This window comes from Neoarius graeffei, chromosome 28 (genome assembly GCF_027579695.1).
Source record: "Neoarius graeffei isolate fNeoGra1 chromosome 28, fNeoGra1.pri, whole genome shotgun sequence".
Classification (NCBI taxonomy): Eukaryota; Metazoa; Chordata; class Actinopteri; order Siluriformes; family Ariidae; genus Neoarius; species Neoarius graeffei.
Window position 1 is genome coordinate 34,740,532 of NC_083596.1, and position 24,441 is coordinate 34,764,972.

General features: G+C 44.0%; 1 protein-coding gene across 1 annotated transcript in view; it reads right to left on the reverse strand.

Annotated features, from left to right (window-relative positions):
- Positions 1-24,441, reverse strand: part of lamc3 (laminin, gamma 3) — a 574,068-nt gene that overhangs the window by 398,342 nt on the left and 151,285 nt on the right. The window lies entirely within an intron of this gene.

Consider the following 24,441-nt stretch of genomic DNA (forward strand, 5'->3'; position numbering starts at 1 on the left):
GAACTGAATGCAGGTTTATCTTAATATCACTCCCAAACAGTCTTTTTTCCTTCTTGGTTTGATAGTTGTCCTCGCACGCTAAGCAGATTACCTTCAGCTGCTCTCTGCACTTGAATTTTTGCACTTGAATTTCGACACGATGTGGTTTTGAAAGTTTGGGTGTGGGCTCATGCCATTTCTGTCAGTGAATGCTATTGGTGTATTGGTGTTACAAGTGGCCTGAACTTGAGGTAAACTCTCTGTATTTGCATTCATAAAGGTGTCTCTTGATTGTAGATTTTAACAATGATACACCTGCCTCCTCGGGTGTTCTTGACTTTGCTAGATGTGGTGATTTGATCATAGATTGTAGCTCCATTGTGATGGTGTCATAGGTAAAATTATGCAAAGTTGTGGAATTGTCCAATGGTCCGACCGTACTAGTGCATCTCAAACAATTAAAATATCATGAAAATTTTTAATATTTTACATTAGTCATTTAAGAAAGTCAAAATTTAATATATTCTAGACTCAGTACACGCAAACTAAAATGGCTCAAGCATTTTTAGTGGAGCTCCCGCGTGGGCTAAAGGCCCGTGCGAGTGGAGTCTCATAGGCATAGAGTGTGGATACATAAAGAAACCCATTGAGTTGTTTTCTGATGGTTTTGGTCCTGTGTGTGCCTGCCACCATACCAGTGTTATAGTAATTACCAGTCATACACATCGCCTAGGGGCGGCATGGTGGTGTAGTGGTCAGCGCTGTCGCCTCACAGCAAGAAGGTCCGGGTTCAAGCCCCATGGCCGGCGAGGGCCTTTCTGCTCCGGTTTCCCCCACAATCCAAAGACATGCAGGTTAGGTTAACTGGTGACTCTAAATTGACCATAGGTGTGAGTGTGAATGGTTGTCTGTGCCTATGTGTCAGCCCTGTGATGACCTGGCGACTTGTCCAGGGTGTACCCCGCCTTTCGCCCATAGTCAGCGGGGATAGGCTCCAGCTTGCCTGCGACCCTGTAGAACAGGATAAAGCGGCTGGAGATAATGAGATGAGATGAGACACACCACCTAGTGGCTAGTGTTAGTAATTACCAGTCCTAAACACCACCAAGTGGCCAGTGTTAGTAATTACCAGTCATACACACCACCTAGTGGCCAGTGTTAGTAATTACCAGTCATATACACTGCCTAGTGGCCAGTGTTATAGCCGGTAAAGAAATAAAACAAAAGAGGCTGGCTATGATAAAAGAAAATTCTACAACCAAGAAACAGATGGGAACTCCACTTTTAGGCAGTGCCTAAATCTATATATTATACTTTAATTTTGATAATTATCGGCCAGATTAGATAGAACTTTATTAATCCCTTTGGGATGGTTCCCTCAGGGAAATTAAAATTCCAGCAGCATCATTACAGGATAAACAGAGAATAGAAAATAGAGAAAACTTTTAGATAAATTAAGTATTTACATATATAAATATAAAAAAAGATGTGAAAAAAATCCAGCAGGAGAGGTATTGCACATTATATTGCATATTGTCCAGTATTGCTTTTTGTCAGGCTAGGCTACTGCTCCTTCCCATCCTGTCCTCCTGTTACCCCTCCCCCCCAGAGAGGAGTTGTACAGTCTGATGGCATGAGGGACAAAGGAGTTTTTAAGTCTGTTAGTCTTGCACTTGGGAAGGAGCATTCTGTCACTGAACAGGCTCCTCTGGTTGCTGATGACGGTGTGCAGAGGGTGACTGGCATTGTCCATGATATTCAGTAGTTTGTCCATAGTCCTCTTCTCTGCCACCATCACCAGAGAGTCCAGCTTCATGCCAACCACAGAGCCAGCCTGCCTGATCAGTTTGTCCAGCCTGGATATGTCCTTCTTGGATGTGCTGCCCCCCCCAGGAAACCACGGTGTAAAACAGGACACTGGCGACCACGGACGACCAAAAAACTCAAAATATGAGAGTGTTTCATTTCAAGATTGAGTAAAACAGAATAAATACCATAGATCATTTGGTCTAGCTCAGTACATGCAACCACAATGATGGGGAAGACTGCTGACTTGACAGTTGTCAAGAAGATGATCACTGACACCCTCCACAAGGAGGGTAAGCCACAGAAGGTCATTGCTAAAAAGGCTAGGTGGAAAAGGTGCACAAGCAACAGGGATGACCGCAGCCTTTAGAGCAGGGGTGTCAAACCTGATCCATAAAGGGCCTTGTGGCTGCAGGTTTTCATTCCAGCCATGCAGCAGCACACCTGACTTGGCTCATTCAATCAAATGAACTGTCTTCACACAGTCAAATACTTGCAGCCACACCCACCCTTGATTAAAGGGTGGGTGTGTCATTTGATTGAATAAGCCAAATCAGGGTGCTGCTGCATGGCTGGAATGAAAACCTGCAGCCACACGGCCCTTTATGGATCAGGTTTGACACCCCTGCTTTAGAGGATTGTCAAGAAAAGTTGATTCAAGAACTTGGGAGAGCTTCACAAGGAGTGGACTGAGGCTGGTGCCAATGCATCAAGAACCACCATGGACTTGTCTTCAGGAAATGGGCTACAATTGTTACCTTCCTAATATCAAACCACTCCTGAACCAAAACCAATATCAAAAGCATCTTACCTGGGTGGGTGGCACAGTGGTGTAGTGGTTAGCACTGTTGCCTCACGGCAAGAAGGTTCTGGGCTCAAGCCCAGTGGCCAACAGGGGCCTTTCTGTGTGGAGTTTGCATGTTCTCCCTGTGCCTGTGTGGGTTTACTCTGGGTGCTCTGGTTTCCCCCACAGTCCAAAGGCATGCAGGTTAGGTTAACTGGTGGATTTAAATTGACCATAGGTGTGAATGGTTGTGTCAGCCCTGCGATGAGCAGGTGACTTGTCCAGGGTGTACCCTGCCTCTTGCCCATAGTCAGCTGGGATAGGCTCCCACTTGCCCATGACCCTGCGCAGGATAAGCAGTTACAGAGCTTACCTGGGCTAAGGAGAGAAAGAACTGGACTATTGCTCAGTGGTTCAAAGTCCTTTTCAGATGAAAGCAAATTTTGTATTTCATTTGGAAATCAAGGTCCTTGAGTCTGGAGGAAGAGTGGTGTGGCATAGAATCCAAGGTGTTTGAAGTCCACTGTGAAGTTTCCACAGTCTGTGATTATTTGGGGTGCTGGTGTTGGTCCACTGTGTTTTATCAAATCCAAAGTCAATGCAACCATCTACCAGGAGACTTAAGAGCACTTCATGGTTCCATATGCCGACAAGCTTTATGGAGATACTGATTTCCTTTTCCATCAGGACTTAGCACCTTCCCACACTGCCAAAACTACTACCAAATGGGTTGCTGACTATGATATTAATGTGCTTGATTGGCCAGCCAACTTTCCTGGCATGGAGAATGTATGGGGTATTGTCAAGAGGAAGATGAGAAACACCTGACCCAAAAATACAGATGAGCTGAAAGCCACTATCAAAGCAACCTGGGCTTCAATAATACCTCAGCAGTACCACAGGTTGATTGCCTCCATGCTATGCTGCATTGATGTAGTAATTTGTGGTAAAGGAGCACCAACTAAGTACTGAGTTTATAAATGAACATACGTTTCAGAAGTTGGACATTTCTTTATTGTAAATCCATTTTTGATTGATCCTAGGAAATATTCTAATAATTTGAGATATTGGATTTGTGATTTTCATGAGCTATAAGCCATGGTCATCAAAATTAAAACAAAAAAGCTTGAAATATTTCACATATATTGTAATGAATATACAATATATGAAAGTTTACCATTTTGAATAAAATTGCAAAAGAAATTAACTCATCTCATTATCTCTAGCCGCTTTATCCTGTTCTACAGGGTCACAGGCAAGCTGGAGCCTATCCCAGCTGACTACGGGCGAAAGGTGGGGTACACCCTGGACAAGTCACCAGGTCATCACAGGGCTAAGAAATGAACTTTTTCATGATATTCTAATTGTTTGAGGTACACTAGTATATGCTATAGTGAGCAATCTGCTGAGTGACCTGTGATTACAGGTTGTTATAGGCTACAGGTTTCGTTTTTGTCCAAAGGTGGGGATAGCCTTCTTTCATCTCAGCTATGATACCTTGTTCACTGTATTTTTTAAAAACATAACTAGTGCTCTTTTTCAGATAATACTACATTATTGTGGCAACTGTTAGTTTAGAGTTGGCTTTCTCTTTTATAGCATCCATCCATATCACTACAGTGACATGGCCACTCTGACAGCTTCAAACATCAACATGTCTAGGGAACATTACAGTAGTGGTTTCCCATTACCTTCTACTGGATTATTATAAAGGTTTTCTACTCTCAATCATTCACATACACACTCACACCTATGGACAATTTAGAGTAGCCAGTTAACCTAATCATATATCTTTGGATTGTGGGAGAAACCAGAGCACCCAGAGGAAACCCATGCAGAACATATAAACTCTGCACAGAAAGACCCCTGTCAGCCTCTGGGCTCGAACCCAAAACCTTCTTGCTGTGACGTGACAGTGCTAACCACTTGCACCACAGTGCTGCACTTGTTAGCATAGCTGACCTTATTAACTATGATACATTTTACTGTTGGCTATAAAATTGTCCTGTGTAGTTTTTTCCTCCATTTAGTAAGCCACTCTTGTCTCTCATTCTCTCTGCTGGTCATTTTCCCTCTGTGAATGGGCCTGTGTCTAAATACTGCTGATGTGAAAGGTTTTCCATTGTCATATCACATGCTGTTGACTGTTGCATCTGTTATGCCCAGGTCAGATGGCAGAAAGATGCATGCTGTGACCTGCGATCGGTCGGGTGGTGACCGATCGCAGGTGGACGCAGGTGTTTTGTGTCAAATCCTTTGTTGTGGCCAGACGTATTGCAAGATGCAGAGTTTTTAAGCTGTCATGACAGGACCCAACCAGTCAGAAGCAGACGCAGCTAGACGCAGGTTGACGCAGCACATCGAGAGCCTTTAAAAAATATATAGCCATAAGACTGCTCACAGGTTGTTGTAAACTATTTGCAGGTGCAGTCTGCGTCTACCTGCAATGCATCACAGCCATCTCTAAAGACTTGTCTTCCCCTGCATCAGCCTGCGTCTAGCTGCCACTACCTGCTTCAACCAGCAATTGGTTGCCCAAGTGTTGCACAACTGCTTGCCTCTACATGCGTCAATCTGCTATTTGCACTGATTGGAAGCAAATTGCAACTGAAATGTGAACAGATTGTGATCCACTTGCATCAACCTGCCTCTACTAAAGACCGTCTGCAACACTCTGCCATTATCTGCATCGTCGGGCGTGGATGCAAGACCAGTCTTACATCTACCTGCGATTTTGCTATCGCAGGTAGGTGCAAGTAGTTGAAAACTAGTTGCAGCCTGCCATCTGACCTGGGCATTATGACAGATACCATGTATGTACTCACTGCCTTGGCACTGACCATTTACATATATCCCCTGGGCTGACTGCTTAGTAATGCCTACATGGTGCTCTCAGCTGGCAGATTTAAACCCTGATTGAGAGTCAAATCTGCCCTGTCAACCCCTGTAGTCTGTTTTGACTAATAAGCAAAATCAGGGGTATTCTGAGTTACTTCTCAGAAATCTCAGGATTCTTCTATTACAACAGAGTTCTCCTTATTTGAAAATGATTTGTTGTCCTTGTCAGTCTTCATGAACAGAATGTGATGATTCTATGTCTAGATCCATATCCTAGAGATTCTTCCATGCTAACTATGACCTAGTTGAATCTGCATGCTCAGCTCGAGCCTCAGAATTTTCTGAGAATGGGTTTGGGCTTGTCCCTGATAGCTTACAGACACTATGGCAGCTAATCTTAAAATTGTGGTGGTGTGAGTAAGATTGGATGGTGCTGGGCAAACCATACCACCAAGTGTACCCTTTTGCACAACAACTATCACAACTGAATTCAAACTCACTGAGGCTGGAGTCACTGAATAGTCTAGCATCAAATGTGCCTCTCTGAAAACTCGGTGATAAGGACACCTTGACTGTGTTGTTGGCCTTGAATGTGTCTGGATTGACCTTGTTGTTGAATCTAACATTTCTGTCCAAGGTCACATCACCCTGTATTATGATTCACTCAATGAAATTTACACCAGTCTGTGAAGGCGAATATGCAGAGGAATCCTTGCTGTACCCAGTATGCAGTCCATGGTACTATGTAGACCATACAATGTAGTCCAGTCCTCAGACCAAACTGTTCATCTACCAGAGAGTAAAAGATGACTCACTGGGTGGTTCAGATGTAGTTCAAGCTATGCAATCAGGACTGGTTACATTGAAGGGACCATTGATAAACAATGCTTATTTTCATGTACCTATTATCCCAGAATACAAATGTTTTCTAAGGATTGCCTTCCAAGGGGAGGAACTGAAATTTAAAATTCTATCTTTCAACCTCTCTATAGCGGGCGGTACGGTGATGTAGTGGTTAGCGCTGTCGCCTCACAGCAAGAAGGTCTGGGTTCGAGCCCCGTGGCCGACGCGGGCCTTTCTGTGCAGAGTTTGCATGTTCTCTCCGTGTCTGTGTGGGTTTCCTCCGGGTGCTCCGGTTTCCCCTACAGTCCAAAGACATGCAGGTTAGGTTAACTGGTGACTCTAAATTGACCATAGGTGTGAGTGTGAATGGTTGTCTGTGTCTATGTGTCAGCCCTGTGATGACCTGGTGACTTGTCCAGGGTGTACCCTGCCTTTCGCCTGTAGTCAGCTGGGATAGGCTCCAGCTTGCCTGCGACCCTGTAGAACAGGATAAAGTGGCTAGAGATAATGAGAGAGAGAGCCTCTCTATAGCAGCAGAGTTGTTTTAGGGATGTATGCAAGTGGCAAGTTTGAATGTAGCATTTCTCTCTAAACTCCTTTCCAGCTAGTCCTCAGTTGACTCTTGTTCTTATTGACTTTGTGGCATACATGACTGGGTGACTCTCACCACCCCTGATGGTGGTGAAATTGAATGTAATTATGTACATATGTAACTGTTGTTCAAAAAAATGCTAGTGTTCTTTGTCATTTGCAATCATCATCCCATAAAGAACCAGGCTAGAAGGTTCTAGGGAATGACAGCTTTTTTTATTAGACATTCTGTGTCATATGTCACCATGTGACTTTGTTGAAATGCAATGGCATACATAGACAAAAAGGTTTTCAGGTGAATCTCATCACTCCTGAAAGTTCTCTGAGGTTCACAGAACCATAGTTAAATAAATCCACAGTTAGTTTAGAAAAGAAGTGCTGTCCTGATGCATTGGTACCAGGGAAGATGAGGTATATTTGCTGCATTTAAGTGATGTTGGAAACTGGGAAATACTAATTTTCTTGTCTGGAAACAAATGATTCTGGATGATCCATCTCTTTATGAGATAAAATGTGACTTGTTATACAACCTTTCAAAATTCCAGCAGTGAAACTCTATAACCTTTCTGGTTATGCATTAGAGATAATACTTTTCATTAATCCTTTCAGGATTGTTTCTGAATAACTGTATGATAAATATAGAAACAGAAATTACCTGAAAGATGCCAGTGACTCACTTTGCCCTAATTCTGTTTAGAGTTTTCTGCACTTGTGAATCACTCCCTGCTGCTGTGAATGGCCGACATGGGTACACTAATGCTTGTTGTGGATGGTACCTCTTGGACACCCAAAAGATTGAACTGGCTAAAAACAGTTCCTCACCAGTTCCTCAGTGGATAAACTCACTTGCATAGTCTGCTGTAATCATAAAAGTCTCTAGTGCTCAAAAGAACTGGCTACCCTACTGCTACAATTCTGATCAAATCAACCAAACATGGCTCACCTCAAGCTTGAACCGGGTTTGGCAGTGATGATGACGATGACTCTAGTGCACATGTTGCACTACAAAAAACCTTAGCTGGTGAAACAATCTTCAATATCACCAAATTTATCCAGTAGTTCCTAAAAAAATTAAAAGGTTTTTGACCATTCTGCTTATTATATTAAATGCCTCTGCACCCCCTTTTTGTTCATATTAGGTAATATCTAATTGTCTGGACCAATGACTCTTTGAAAGATTATTTACTATGCAGGATAAAAGCATTCATTGAAAGGTTAATAATTACTAGCCTTATTGGCTTATTTTTCAAATGGAAACAATAGCTTAATTATTGCTTGTTCTTGTGCATTCATTTTCCTAATGGGTTAATTAAAGTCACTGACTAGGGAGAAACAGGGTTTGATGGCAGCATTTCAGTTTTCTTTTGAGCCCAAAGACTTGGGAGGAATAGTCAAGAAATTGATCATGCTGCTCATTTGAATACTTGATTCTGAATGGTCAATTCAGCATTCAGCAGTCTGTGGTTTCTTTATAACAGACTGTTGTTATGCATAACAATCCATTGCTATGGACCACACTATTATTGGAAGCATCCATCCATCCATTTCACAATAATGAAACTGTATAGTATCCTTTACATACTGCATGTTTAAACACACAAACATTAAAGGGATGGAACATCTCATTTCATCTTATTATCTCTAGCTGCTTTATCCTGTTCTACAGGGTTGCAGGCAAGCTGGAGCCTATCCCAGCTGACTACGGGCGAAAGGCGGGGTACACCCTGGACAAGTCGCCAGGTCATCACAGGGGTGGAACATAAAAAAACAAATCAGGTAATGATAAGTATGCAACTCATTATCATGGTTTCCAGCATATCACAGTTTCTGGTTTCTGATACATGAATGACATATAAATCATTGCACAACTGTTTAAGTATTACATTATTTAGCAAGGTAATCTCTTTAAATAAGCATTTCGAAAATGAAGATAATCATTATTTTCAGCATTCAATGTTCAAATGCCATCCCTGGTATGTTTGTTCTGTAAGATGTAGACCTGTTTTACCATCATGTAGCCTAATGGTAAAGTGTACCATTTTATACTGGCATAGACTGCAAATAATTGTATCTAACATATTTAAAATTTAATAATCCGCATCATACAATCCAGCATCATACACACCATTTATATTGTGTTTTGTACATGAATCTGAGCAAATTATTCTGTTTGATTTATTTAATTATAATATTTAAATATAAATATTTATCCACCTGTCTCTGCAGCTTTCTATTTAAATATTAAATAGTCTATTTAAACAGAATGCATCTGTGTGCATTCAATCTTTCCCCCTTTGTTTTTCCCTCTCTGCCTCCATACGAATCTATTTCATTCACTCTCTTGCTTTTTTGTATCTGCATATGCAGGACAAGACAGAAACAATATGACATGGTTTGTGCTTTTTAGGAGTCAAACAACAATTTATTCTGTAAAGTTGGGGGAAAAGAAGTTAGTGTATCATTTGAATATTGCCTTTCTTGCCTTCATTATGCCACTAACCATTTAATATGATGCATTACTCATCCCTGTTAGTTCAATTGTTGAATAATTGTGCTGATATGGTCACATCTGCACTGGAGACTGCTCTGGACTCTTTTTCCCCAGAATCCACCACAGCATACTAATATGGCTGCCACAGACTATGAATCCAGACAGATCTAATGTTCAAGTTCACCAGACTTCTGAATCACACACATCAGCTGCTCATTAGATTAGATTAGATTAGATTAGATTAGATTAGATTAGATTAGATTAGATTAGATTAGATTAGATTAGATAAAACTTTATTGATCCCTTTGGGAGGGTTCCCTCAGGGAAATTAAGATTCCAGCAGCAGCATTACAGATAAACAGAGAAAAGAAATAGAGAAAAACTTCTACACTAAGTAACTTTAAAAACGCACATTGATAAAACTTGCTGAATTCGTGCTGAGTTTATCTCAAGAAGAAAATAAATATATCACAATGGAAAAATAACTTCGTTCCGCCCGAATAAGTTCCAAATCTGTGCTCAAATCAGAATTTAAGGGAGATGTACTCAATAATGTACAATATGACTCGGGTAGTCAATGACATGGACAGGCTTTAATTTTCAAACAAATTTTGCATACACCGTACACACACAATGTTGCCTATAAATACCCGGGGGAAATGATGGGAAAATTGTCATTATTGAAGATGCCACGCCTAAGCCAAAATCAATGTGAACAGGCCATTGGGATGTTGCGTGCCGGAAGTACACAGACAGAGGTCGCCTGGCACTTCGGTGTTCATCACTCGACCATTTCCCGTTTGAGTCAGCGTTACAGACAGACAGGGAGCACCAGGGATCGTCCACGCCCTGGTCAGCCTCGAGTCACGACGCCAGTTCAGGATCAGCACATCAGGCTAGCTCACCTCCGTGACAGATTCCTGACACCCTCAGTCACTGCTGCTGAGACCCCTGGATGACACAGACCCAGAATCTCCAGCATGACGGTCCGAACATGGACCAACTGTCACTTTGAATTTTTTTATTGTGAATTAATTCTTGAGTTTGACAATAAATGTCCTTTATCGATGTTTCAAGATGTGTGTGCATTACATACAATATCATAAATTTCAAATATATGCATGGATCTAAAGTGATGTGTTGAATTCCATTGTGCGTTTTTAAAGTTACTTAGTATAGATAAATTAAAATAAATTAAGTATTTACATACAAATACAAAAGAATAAGATATGGGGAAGAGAGGAAGGGGGAGGGGAAAGGGGGAGAAGTGGGGTTAGGGTGTGTGTGTGTGGGGGGGGAGCAGGAAAGATATTGCACTTTATATTGAACATTATATTGCACATTGTCCGGTATTGCTTATCGTTAGGCTAGGCTAGGCTACTGCTCCTTCCCGTCCTCTGTCCTCCTGTTACCCCTGCTCCTCCCCAGAGAGGAGTTGTACAGTCTGATGGCATGAGGGACAAAGGAGTTTTTGAGTCTGTTCGTCCTGCACTTGGGAAGGAGCACTCTGTCACTGAACAGGCTCCTCTGGTTGCTGATGACGGTGTGCAGAGGGTGACTGGCATCGTCCATGATGTTCAATAGTTTGTCCATAGACCTCTTCTCTGCCACCATCACCAGAGAGTCCAGCTTCATGCCGACCACAGAGCCGGCCTGCCTGATCAGTTTGTCCAGCCTGGATGTGTCCTTCTTGGATGTGCTGCCCCCCCCCAGTACACCATGGTGTAAAACAGGACACTGGTGACCACGGACAACCAAAAAACTCAAAATATTAGCGTGTTTCATTTCAAGATTGAGTAAAACAGAATAAATAGCATACATTATTTAGTTTCCTGCAGATGTTAAAGGACCGCAGCCTCCTAAGGAAGTATAGCCTGCTCTGTCCCTTCCTGTATAAGTGATTGGTGTTGCAAGTCCAGTCCAGCTTGCTGTCCAGCCACAGCCCGAGGTACTTGTAGGAATCCACAGCTTCCACCTCGACTCCCTCGATCAGAACTGGTTGTGACCTTGGTCTGGACCTCCCAAAGTCAATGACCAGCTCCTTGGTCTTCAAGGTGTTGAGCTGCAAATGGTTCTTGTTGCACCACACAGCAAAGTCCCTCACCAGGCTCCTATACTCCTCCTCTCTGTCATCACTGATACACCCAATGATGGCTGTGTCATCGGCAAACTTCTGAATGTGACACAGCTCCGAGTTGTAGCAGAAGTCCGCAGTGTACAGGGTGAAGAGAAGAGGGGACAGCACCATGCCCTGGGGTGCTCCCGTGCTGCTAATCACAGTGTCAGACGTGATGTCCTTCAGCCTGACGTACTACGGCCTGTCAGTGAGGTTGCTGGAGATCCTGGTGACCAGGCAGGGGTCCACTCGCATCCTGTTCAGTTTGTCCTGAAGCAGTAGGGGCTGGATGGTGTTGAAGGCACTCGAGAAGTCCAAGAAGAGGATTCTCACTGTGCCATTTCCCTTATCCAGATGCGAGTGGGCTCAGTGTAGCAGGTAGAGGATGGCGTCTTCCACACCAACACCTGCCTGGTATGCAAACTGCAAACAGTCCTGGGCATGTTGTACCTGGGGTCTGAGGAGGCTGAGGAAGAGCCGCTCCAACATCTTCATCAGATGTGAAGTGAGCGCCACTGGTCGGAAGTCATTCAGCTTGCTGGGCCGATTCTTTTTGGGAACTGGAATGATACATGATGTCTTCCAGAGGGTTGGCACTCTCCCCAGCTGCAGGCTGAGGTTGAAGATGCATTGGAGTGGTTCACCCAGGTCAGCAGCTCAGGTCTTCAATTGTTGTGGACACACCTTGTCCGGGCCTGCTGCTTTCCTGGGATGAAGCTTCCTCAGTTGACCTCTGACCTGGTCTGCAGTAATGCATAGAGGAGTCTGTGTTGAGGTGGGGGAGGAGGGGGCTGCTGTGATGACTGGGGGGAGGTGTGTTGAGGGAAGAAGGAGAGATGGCTGCAGTGAGGGAGAGGGTGGGGGGGATGTGGGCTGGTTGAACCGATTGAAGAAGTCATTCAACTCATTCGCCCTCTCCACTGTCCCCTCAATGACTCTGGTCTTTGTATTGTGGCCTGTGATGGTTTTCACACCTTCCCAGACCTCCCTCATGCTGTTCTCCTTCAGCTCCTGCTCCACCTTTCTCCTGTAGCTGTCCTTAGCTTCCCTCATGCAGCGTTTCACCTCCTGCTGTGCTGCTTTCATCACCTCCCTATCCCTGCTCCTGAAGGCGGCCTTCTTCCTGTTGAGGACAGCTTTGACTTCCTGTATTACCCATAGCTTGTTATTAGGGTAACACCGTACAGTCTGAGTGGGGGAGACCACGTCTGCACAGAAGTTGAGGTAATCTGTCAGAGAGTGTGTCAGCCCCTCTATGTCCTCACAGTGTGGGCTAAGCAGCACATCCCAGTCCATGATGTCATAGTAGTCTCTGAGGGCATCTTCCATTTCAGGGGACCACCTCCTGATGGAGCTAGTTGTTGCAGGCTGCCTTTGAACCAGGGGGGTGTACTTCGGCTGTAGAAGAACCAGGTTGTGGTCAGACTTCCCTAGTGGGGGGAGGGGTGTGACTCTGTATGCATCCCTCACATTAGCATACAGCAAGTCAATTGTCCTGTTGTTCCTTGTTGGACAATCCACAGCCTGGTAAAAAGCAGCCAAAGTAGAGTCCAAAGTAGAGTGATTAAAGTCCCCAGAAATGATGATAAATGCCTCAGGGTGCTGTGTCTGCAGCCTTGCTGTGACAGAGTGAATCCTCTCACATGCAGCGGCTGCATCTGCCTTCGGAGGGATGTAAACACAGATGGTGATCACGTGACTGAACTCCCTCAGCAGATAATATGGCCGCAGGCTAACGGCTAGCAGCTCCAAGTCCGGGCAACATTTTTCTTTACGGAGATATGTCCCGGGTTACACCAGTGATTGTTAACATAAATCATGAGTCCCCCACCTTTGCTTTTCCTGCATGTGTTAGTGTCTCTGTCAGATCTCACAGCAGTGAATCCCCGCAGGTCCATGTTAGCATCTGGTACAAGGTGTGTTAGCCATGTCTCCATAAAGATAAATAAGCTGCTCTCCCAGTAAATCTGGTGGTTGTTCAGAGCGGAAAGCTCGTTGACTTTATTCAGCAGCAAGTTCACATTCCCCATGATAATGGAGGGAATGGATGGTTTGTAGCACCGCCGGTTGTCAGCTAGCCTAGCCTTTAGCTTAGCTCTGGCTTTGCAGCCCCTGGGTTTCCTCCTCAGCTCAGCCGGGATAGGGTGTCGTACCCTGGCTCGTCCCATTGTTTTCAGGGCCAGCAGCTCCTCTCTCGAATAAGTGAGAAAACTGGCTCCTGTTTGCGTGTTAAATATATCCATGTTATATAGTAAAACACACTATGTCTTTGTAAGAAGAGCAAAAAAGTAAAAAAAAAAAAAAAATCACATGCCCGCTTTATTTAAGCAGACACAGAACATGGACGTCATTGTCCAGATTTTGAGGTTACATTTTCTGCTTCATGTCCAACCACAACATTGTCACTCCTATGTTCCAGGATGGATACAACCAAATGCTTGCTTGTCAAGCATGATGAAACACTGGGACACATTGACTGGCCTGCAAAATCACCAAACCTCAATCCTATGGACAATTTATGGGAGTATTTTGAACAGTAGGAGAAACTGCAAAATAGGCACTCATTTGTACATGCATATAGAGCAAGATTGGGCAAAATTTTACAGGAACAGAAGACTCTGGTGTAATCTTTACCTGACAGGATTGGTGATATTATTAAGGTGAGGGAAAGTGTAACCAAGTATTAGGAAGTCAATGACACATCAGATTAATGTTTGTGCTTGGATCTTACCATAATACTATTTTATTTTCACAGAGACTCACTTGCCATTCATGCAATTTTCCAATTAGCCAATCATGTGGCAGCAGTGCAATGCATTAAATCATGCAGATAAAGACCAAAAGCTTCAGTTAATCTTCAGATCAAATATCAAAAAAAGTGCTCTTAATCCATCTTTGAATGTGGGAGGGTTGTTGGTGCCAGACAGACTGCTTTGTGTATTTCAGAACCTGCTGATGTCCTGGGATTTTTGCACTATAGAGTTTACATAGAATGGTGTGAAAGACACAAAACATCCAGTGAGCAGCAATCCTGCAGGTAAAATGTCTTGTTAATGAAAGAGGTCAAACTGATTCTCACCAACAGCAAGTCTACATTCATTCATTTTCTATACCGCTTATCCATTGCAGATCACATGGAAGCTGGAGTCAATCCCAGCCTACATCATGCAAAAGGTGAGGTACATCCTGGACAGGCCATAAATCCATCACAGGGCCAACACAGTGAGACAGACAGCCACTCACACTCACATACACACCTATGGGCAATTTAGTGTAGCCAAGTGAACTAACATGCATGTCTTTGGACTGTGGGGGGAAACTAGAGCACTCAGAAGAAACCCACTCAGGTATGAGAACATGCAAACTCCACACAGAAGGACTCCAGTCAGCTGCAGAGCTCAAACTCAGAACCTTCTTGCTGTAAGATGACAGTGCTTACCACTGCACCAGCACTGTCTACACTAACTCAAATAATCACTCAAATAATCATGGAGGTTAATCATCCATGAAGAGCAGAAGATCATATCAGAATGTAAAACATGTTGAACCTTGAGGCAGAAAGGCTACAACAGCTATTCAGGTTCCACTTCTGTCAGCAAAGGACAGGAATCTGAGGCTACAGTGGGCACAGGGTCACTAAAACTGCTCACTAAGTAATCTCATCTCATCTCATTATCTCAAGCCGCTTTATCCTGTTCTACAGGGTCGCAGGCAAGCTGGAGCCTATCCCAGCTGACTACAGGCGAAAGGCGGGGTACACCCTGGACAAGTCGCCAGGTCATCACAGGGCTGACACATAGACACAGACAACCATTCACACTCACATTCACACCTACAGTCAATTTAGAGTCACCAGTTAACCTAACCTGCATGTCTTTGGACTGTGGGGGAAACCGGAGCACCTGGAGGAAACCCACACGGACACGGGGAGAACATGCAAACTCCGCACAGAAAGGCCATCGCCGGCCACGGGGCTCGAACCCGGACCTTCTTGCTGTGAGGCGACAGCACTAACCACTACACCACCATGCCGCCCTCACTAAGTAATGATTGAAAAAAATTTTTTTACAAAATTTTCCCAATATTTCTCATTTACATTGGTAGTGCCTCTGTTGATTAGATAACAATTCTGCCATAAACCCTCTTTCGATTACAGTGGTGCAAAAAAGTATTTAGTCAGTCAGTCACCAATTGTGCAAGTTCTCCCACTTAAAAAGATGAGAGAGGCCTGTAATTTTCATCATAGGTATACCTCAACTATGAGAGACAAAATGAGAAAAAAAAATCCAGAAAATCACATTGTCTGATTTTTAAAGAATTTATTTGCAAATTATGGTGGAAAATAAGTATTTGGTCAATAACAAAAGTTCATTTCAATACTTTGTTATATACCCTTTGTTGGCAATGACAGAGGTCAAACGTTTTCTGTAAGTCTTCACAAGGTTTTCACACACTGTTGCTGGTATTTTGGCCCATTCCTCCATGCAGATCTCCTCTAGAGCAGTGATGTTTTGGGGCTGTCGCTGGGCAACACGGACTTTCAACTCCCTCCAAATATTTTCTATGGGGTTGAGATCTGGAGACTGGCTAGGCCACTCCAGGACCTTGAAATGCTTCTTACGAAGCCACTCTTTCGTTGCCTGGGCGGTGTGTTTGGGATCATTGTCATGCTGAAAGACCCAGCCACATTTCATCTTCAATGCCCTTGCTGATGGAAGGAGGTTTTCACTCAAAATCTCACGATACATGGTCCCATTCATTCTTTCCTTTACACAGATCAGTCATCCTGGTCCCTTTGCAGAAAAACAGCCCCAAAGCATGACGTTTCCACCCCCATGCTTCACAGTAGGTATGGTGTTCTTTGGATGCAACTCAGCATTCTTTCTCCTCCAAACACGACAAGTTGAGTTTTTACCAAAAAGTTCTATTTTGGTTTCATCTGACCATATGACATTCTCCCAATCCTCTTCTGGATCATCCAAATGCTCTCTAGCAAACTTCAGACGGGCCTGGACACATACTGGCTTAAGCAGGGGGACACGTCTGGCACTGCAGGATTTGAGTCCCTGGCGGCATAATGTGTTACTGATGGTAGCCTTTGTTACTTTGGTCCCAGCTCTCTGCAGGTCATTCACTAGGTCCCCCCGTGTGGTTCTGGGATTTTTGCTCACCGTTCTTGTGATCATTTTGACCCCACGGGGTGAGATCTTGCGTGGAGCCCCAGATCGACGGAGATTATCAGTGGTCTTGTATGGCTTCCATTTTCTAATAATTGCTCCCACAGTTGATTTCTTCACACCAAGTTGCTAACCTACTGCAGATTCAGTCTTCCCAGCCTGGTGCAGGTCTACAATTTTGTTTCTGGTGTCCTTTGACGGCTCTTTGGTCTTGGCCATAGTGGAGTTTGGAGTGTGACTGTTTGAGGTTGTGGACAAGTGTCTTTTATACTGATAACGAGTTCAAACAGGTGCCATTAATACAGGTAACGAGTGGAGGACAGAGGAGCCTCTTAAAGAAGAAGTTACAGGTCTGTGAGAGCCAGAAATCTTGCTTGTTTGTAGGTGACCAAATACTTATTTTACCGAGGAATTTACCAATTAATTCATTAAAAATCCTACAATTTGATTTCCTGGATTCTTTCCCCCCATTCTGTCTCTCATAGTTGAAGTGTACCTATGATGAAAATTACAGGCCTCTCTCATCTTTTTAAGTGGGAGAACTTGCACAATTGGTGGCTGACTAAATACTTTTTTGCTCCACTGTATATTAGGTTTAAATGGGGAGGTGAAATAATGCAATTGTTACCAGTGTATTTCTGGAATTTTGGTCCCATCCAAATCCATCTATTATTTTTATTGTCTGTATATTCCAGTGTCTACAAAATTAAGTTTAAAAACCCTAATAATAAAAATTTAAATGACATTTCAAAAGATTTATGAGAGAACTGACACTTCTGGGGTTTTTAGGTAAGTTAGAGGAGTTCCTTACACAGGTATAGCCTACATAAAAGACATGTTATGGGCATGTAACCTTATGAACAGACAAACTTGCATGGCTATAATAAATGTCTAAACAGCTTTCTTTGATTTTTTTTCTTTCTGATATGCTTTTATTCTGCCTTTACTTAATATTTAATATAAATCTCTCACTCCATCATTCCAGCCCAGATTTTTGGTGAAGTAACTGAATTACACAGTGCAGAGAAGAGGCTCATCCCACAGTCCAAACTTAATAACTTTTTTAAATTTGATTGCTTCAGTTCATAGTGCCTTCGCATCTTTTGTACACTCTCATTTTCATTCTCCTTCAATACTGGCCTTCAATTTAACACCTAGCTCTTTATGCTCACTCAGGAAGAGAGTGAGAGCAAGAAAGAGAGAGAGAACATACCCAGCATTTTAATAGATGACTGAACAAATTGAATTTGAATTCATGGAGCAGCTTTTATCTTTGGTGTGGATTTTTTTTCTTTATGGAGGAGAAAAAAACTATAATAAATGTCATAGAAACTGGAAAACAGGTCCCCCTTTGAGGTAATCCATTACTTCTGTGGAAATATCTAGACACTGGGTTACAAGGTGACCATTTGTTATTGCAGCCAATTTATTTAGCTATGATGAAGTAAGGGGGAAAAAAGCACATGTATTAGCATATATACAGTATACCCAGTTACTCTGTTATCAAGATAAACAATACTAGTTGAGGAAATATGAATAAAAACAGTAGAGAGGATTGCAGGAACTTGATCGTCAAACAAACAAATGAAAAATTGACTCATACTAAGAATAACAAGAAAAAAAAGATCTATTGAAGATGGTGTACAAATAGAGAGTTCAAAGAGAGATTAGTATAAATATGCAGGCGATTATAGAAAATTACGCATGCTTATCGGTTGAAAAAATTGGATTATTTCTCAATAATCACCTTGAGCGACTCAGCAAAATGGCTGCTAATCACTTTGTCACTAAGTGAGGAAGCAATAAAAATTATGAATGAAAATGATGTTCCTAAAAGCACTAAAGATGCTACGAAGTTAGATCTAAAACTATTCAAAGGTAAGGTGGAATTGTGATTTATTTTATCGAATTCAAAACAAAATTATTTTATGTGAGTCAGCACAGATAAGCGACACAAGTCTGCACGCATCACAATTGCATGCTGCTTTTGAAGTTGGAAATAAATTATTTTAGAATACATTTTTTTTAAATAATCACCTGTGTATTTATACAAAAACAATTATCCACCTCAGGATCAGTGAATATCGGTGAATAATAATCTCAACTTCGTCTCAGGTAATATTCATCAATATTCACTGAATCTGAGACAGATAATTGTCAATTAGTGTACTATAATACAACTGGGGAGGCATGGTGATGTAGGGGTTAGTACTGTCGCCTCACAGCAAGAAGGTCCTGGGGTCGAGCCCAGTGGCCGGTGAGGGCCTTTCTGTGTGGACTTTGCATGTTCTCCCTGTGTCTGCGTGGGTTTCCTTCGGGTGCTCCAGTTTTCCCCACAGTCCAATATGTTTTGTATTATCTCCTCACTTGTTGTTCTATCACATTATGAATAATTTAGGCAAGACTCCACATGTCGAACACCCTGCTGCCCTGTTGCTCACAGTTACTTCTGCGTGGGTTATGTCAAGTCCATAAAATATCCAAGCCGCGTAAGCAGGAAGGTCTATACTCATCCTGTAAGTTTAGTTTATGTGTCCGCTTATAGTAGTTGTACAATTTTTCTATGTAACCTAATAGGAATGAAGAGGGGAGTGCATGGAAAAAAAATAATTTTCCTTCACTTACAGTATATCCCTCATTCAGATTGGAAAGTAGTGTAGATGGATGATCTTAAACATCCTTTCATGTTGTTAAATAACTTGCCAATTAGGAAAAAATGGTGCAAAATTGAAAAAAAAAAAACCAGAGTTCAAAGAGTGGACACACTCCCATGCCTTTGTGTAAAAATAGCTGGCTCATGGATCAGAGCATGGACTGTAATTGGTGTGTGAGAACCTTGCTGAGGAGAAATCTACAGAAGGAAGGCTATTCGGTAAAAGCCTAGAAGGGATTTTAGAAAGATCTAAAATATTCAATGGAGTATTTTCTTAGCCTTTGGAACTTGTTAAAATTGTGTTGAAATATTGTTTTCTCGGATTTTCATCTGGTTTGTTTGTTCTCTAAAAAGTAGGCTACTCTTTAAAACAATTCCTCTTGTGTAAATGTGACTATGGATTGAAAGGAAAGAGAGAAGAATTGCAACATTATATAATTGCTCTTCCTTTTGAACTGAATTGTGTGATGCTAAACACTGGAGACTTGCTTGTCAATCAACCTGTGCATACAGTATTTAGCCTTTGTGTTTGCCTTTGCAAAGTCTTGTTGTTTATTGCATAGTCAGAACCAAGACACCCTATCTGCTACTGTGGCAGTGGGGGTGTGGTCAAGTGTCAGCTGTGAATGGCAAGGAGGCAGGTTGAACCAGCAGGTAACGTGATGAGGTGCACCTGTGTCAAATTACTGGCTGTCTATTAACCCATGTCTCTGTGTGTCTTTCAGACAGTCAGGAATGAGAGAGAGAGCAGCGTCACCCCATGTGTGTGCATGTTTATATGTTGAGCAGTCATTGAAAAGTGTGCCAAATAAAAGAACTGATCTGTTCTGAAGCCTGTGTCCAGTTCCTCTGTTTCCCCACAAGTCCAAGAGTTGATACACTGGTGCTGAAACCTGGGACTGAGGAACAAATGCCACAATGGGATCCGAACCAGTCAGAGAGCTCCTTCAAACGCTCACTGATGATCTCCAGAGCCAGCAGCACACCCTCATTGTGCTGATTGTAGATCAGTGACAGCACTTCTAGGCCCTGCTCAAAGCCTAGGCAGAGGACCAGCAGGTGATACAGAGCTTGATCCAGTCTGTGGGTGCTGCGGTCATTCCTGCAGCTGGTGAAGATGGGGCCGCAGGAGGACCCCAATGCCTTCCTCAAGCTTTTTGAGCATGTCAAGGAGGTGAGCTCATGGCCAACCTCTCAGTGGGTGGCTCGCCTACTGCTGCTCCTGTCGGGGGAAGCCCAGCTCGCGGCTCGACAGCTCACCGCCATCAACATGCTGGAGTATCCCCACCTGAAGTGAGCCCCAAAGAGCAGCACCAGTGCTTCTGCTTGCTGGCTTATGACAAAGTTGGCCGGATGTTCGCATTCGCACAACAGCTCCAAGATGCCTGCCAGTAGTGGCAGTTGGCCACTGACTGCGATGTCAAATCCATCATCGAGTGGGTGACACTGGAGCAATTTATTGCCCAGCTGCCAAGCGGGACATCAGCGTGGATCCGGTGTCACCAACTGACGTCACTGGAGGAGGCAGTCCGACTGGCCAAGGATCATCTGGTGGTGTATCTGGAAGCAGGCTGTGCTACAACTTCCTCTCTCTCACTTTCACTTCTTCCCCTTCCTCCCCTCGACCCTCCCCTACCCCAGCCCCACAGAAACGGGGGCCAACTCCCCCGAAACCCACTCCCTGCACCTGTGTCTATCCCTGTGTTTCTACTCTCCCTTCTCCTTCTGTGTCTGTGCCACCATTAACCCCTTCTCTCTCTCCACAGATGAACCCATCCATGCCCACCAGAACCGCGAGCAAGTCCAAGCAGGTCTGCAAGTGGGGAGGGAAGGCAGGGAATCAGCGCTTCCACAAGGAGGCAGGGCTACTGATTCATGTCCTCGATGCACTTCAGGCTTCCCCTGATCAAGCAGGGGCATACAGGATAGCTATGAGTATTCAAGGGGGTACACATCAGGCTTTGGTGAATTCAGGTTGTAATCAGACCTCCATACCTCAAAGCCTGACTCAGTGTGGGGCACTGGGAAATGCATGTTTGGTGAAGGTTAAGTGTGTGCACAGTGATATACACAAATATCCACTGATGCCTGTCACTATCCATTTCCAGGGAGAAAATCAGAGTGTAGAGACTGCGGTTGGTCTGAGCCTCACTCACCCACTGATCCTGGATACTGATTGGCCAGGGTTTAAAACATTAATGAAACAAATAGTAGTGGGTGAGTCTTGCAGTAGCACATCATGGGGGATCACGCCACAATGTTGGCTGGGGAGGCAGTCCCAGGACCGTCCATGTCAGCATCGTGTCATGATGGCACAGAGAGTGAGGAGAGCCCCTCTGCCTCTCTGGGGAATTCCTTAGGGGACTTCCCATTGGAGCAGGCATGTGACAAGTCTCTGAGAAATGCCTTTGACCAAGTGAAAGTAATTGATGGGCAAATCCTCCCACCTAATGTTGCACTTTCCTTCCCGTACTTTTGTATTATTAAGGATAGGCTGTATCGAATGATGCAGGACACTCAAACGAAAGAAAAGATGACACAGATGTTGGTCCTGAAGAGCCACAGGGAACTTTTATTCCATGTGGCTCATCATAATTCTATGGCTGGGCATTTGGGACAGGATAAAACACTGAATCATCTTATGGCCCATTTCTACTGGCCAGTGATTCACGACAATGTCTGCAGGTGGTGTGCAGTATATCATGAATGCCAGCTGTTATATCCAGTGGCAACACCAAAAGCACCATCGCACCCATTGCCACTGATTGAGATCCCCTTCGAAAGAATTGGCATGGATCTCATTGGGCCATTAGATCGATCTGCATGCAGGTATCACTGTGTTTGTCATGGTGGATTATGCAACGCGATACCTGGAAGCAGTGCCGCACCGCCATATCTCACCACGTAATGTTGCGTAGGCACTCTTCCACATTATCTCCCGAGTCAGGATTCTGAAAGAAATCCTGACTGATCAAGGCACTACATTTACTGTAAGTCATGCACACTGCACAAATTCTATGAATTATTGAGGATTAAATTGATTCGTATGAGTGTTTATCATCCACAAACAGACAAGCTGGTCGAATGATTTAAGCAAACACTTAAAAACATGATTCGTAAGTTCATTCATGGGGATGCTAAAAATTGGGACAGGTCACTCAACCCTCTATTGTTTGCAGTTCATGAGGTGCCACAAGCCTCCACCAGGTTTTCCCCTTTTATATTGCTGTGTGAGTGCAAGCCCTATGGTGTCTTAGACATCATTAAAGAAAATTAGGAGGAGGGGCCTTCTCAAAGTAAAAATGAAACTCAATATGTTCTTGACCAGAGAGCAAAACTCCACGCGCTGAGTCACATAACCCAGGAGAATTTGCTACAGGTCCAAGAACGTCAAGCTCACCTGTACAACAAATGAGCATGGCTAAGGGAATTTGCACTGAGAGATCAAGTCCTCATTTTACTGCTCACCTCAAGTTCAAAATTGCTCACCAAATGAGAAGGGCCCTTAAAGGTCACATGATGGATTGGGGAGGTCGACTGTGAGGTCAAATGGCCAGATAGGGGCAACACATCAAATTTACCACCTCAATCACCTGAAACCGTGGAGAGAGGAGGTTCCTGTGGCTCTGGCGATGGTAGTTCCAGAGAGGGCGGAACTGGGACCAGAGGTAAGTCTAAAAAGTGTGACCCAATTCACCCCGGTTCCCTGTGGACACCACCTCTCACCATCCCAGAGAGCACAGGGAATTATGTTGCAGGAGGAATTCTCTGATGTGTTCTCACCCCTCCCTGGTTGCACTAACCTCATAGAACACCATATTGAGACTCCCCCAGGGGTGGTGGTGTGCAGCTGCCCGTATCGGCTCCCCAAACACAGGAAAAATGTGGTTTGGGATGAACTCCAGGCTATGCTTAAGATGGGAGTAATTGAGGAGTTGCACAGTGACTGGAGCAGCCTGGTAGTCTTGGTTCCCAAGACCGACAGGTTGGTCAAGTTGTGTGGACCGCGTTGGTCCAGTTGTTGACATCCTTCATGTGGTGGAGCCACTGGAGCAGGGCTGGGTCAGAACAGAGGGTGAATGAGTGTCTTAGCAGGTAGTGGCAGAGAGTAAGGACCACCCACTTGATGGCCAGACACTCCTTTTCTATCGTGCTGTACTTTGACTCTCGCACAGGTCAACATGGTGTCTAAATTTGATGCATAGCTGATGCCTTGCATTGATAAACTGCTTGATTGGTTAGGCGTGGCTTGCTTGTACTGGATTTGACAAAGGGATATTGGCAGATCCCTTTGACTTAATGATCCTGCGAAAAAAACAGCCTTTTCCACTCTGTTTGGCTTACACCAATTTGTCACCCTTCCTTTTGCGTTCTTTGGGGCTCCCATGATGTTTCAGTGTCTCATGGACCGAATTCTCCATCCCCACAATGTGTATGCGGTGGCCTACTTAAATGATATAGTCATTTATAGTAATGATTGGGAGTGGCGTCTACAACATCTCAGGGTGGTCCTGAGGTCATTGATATGTGCTGGGCTCACAGCAAACCTGAAGTGTGCAATTGGATGGGTGGAAGTATGGTATCTGGACTTCCACTTGGGTCATGGGCAGGTGCATCCCCAAATTGATAAGACTGCAGTGATTGAGGCCTGCCTGCAACCTAAGACCAAAAAGGGGGTGAAGTAATTCTTGGGGCTGGCTGGCTATTATAGGTGCTTCATGCCTAACTTTTCAGATATCACCAGCCTGCTGACTGACCTCACTAAAAAGGGGGTGCCAGATCTGGTCCAGTGGACAAAGCCATGCGAACGGGCTTTTGCTCAGGTAAAGGTGGTTTTGTGTGGGGGCCCACTGTCGCATTCTCCTGACTTTTCTCTCCCTTTTGTTTTACAGACTGATGCATCAAACAGAGGGCTGGGGGCTGTTTTGTCCCAGTTGGTGGAGGTGGAGGAGTGTCTAGTGCTGTACATCAGCTGTAAGCTCTTTGTGCGAGAGTCAAAGTACAGCACGATAGAAAAGGAGTGTCTGGCCATCAAGTGGGTGGGCCTTACTCTCTGCCACTACCTGCTAAGACACTCATTCACCCTCTGTTCTGACCCAGCCCTGCTTCAGTGGCTCCACCACATGAAGGATGCCAACGCATGGATCACTCATTGATACCTGG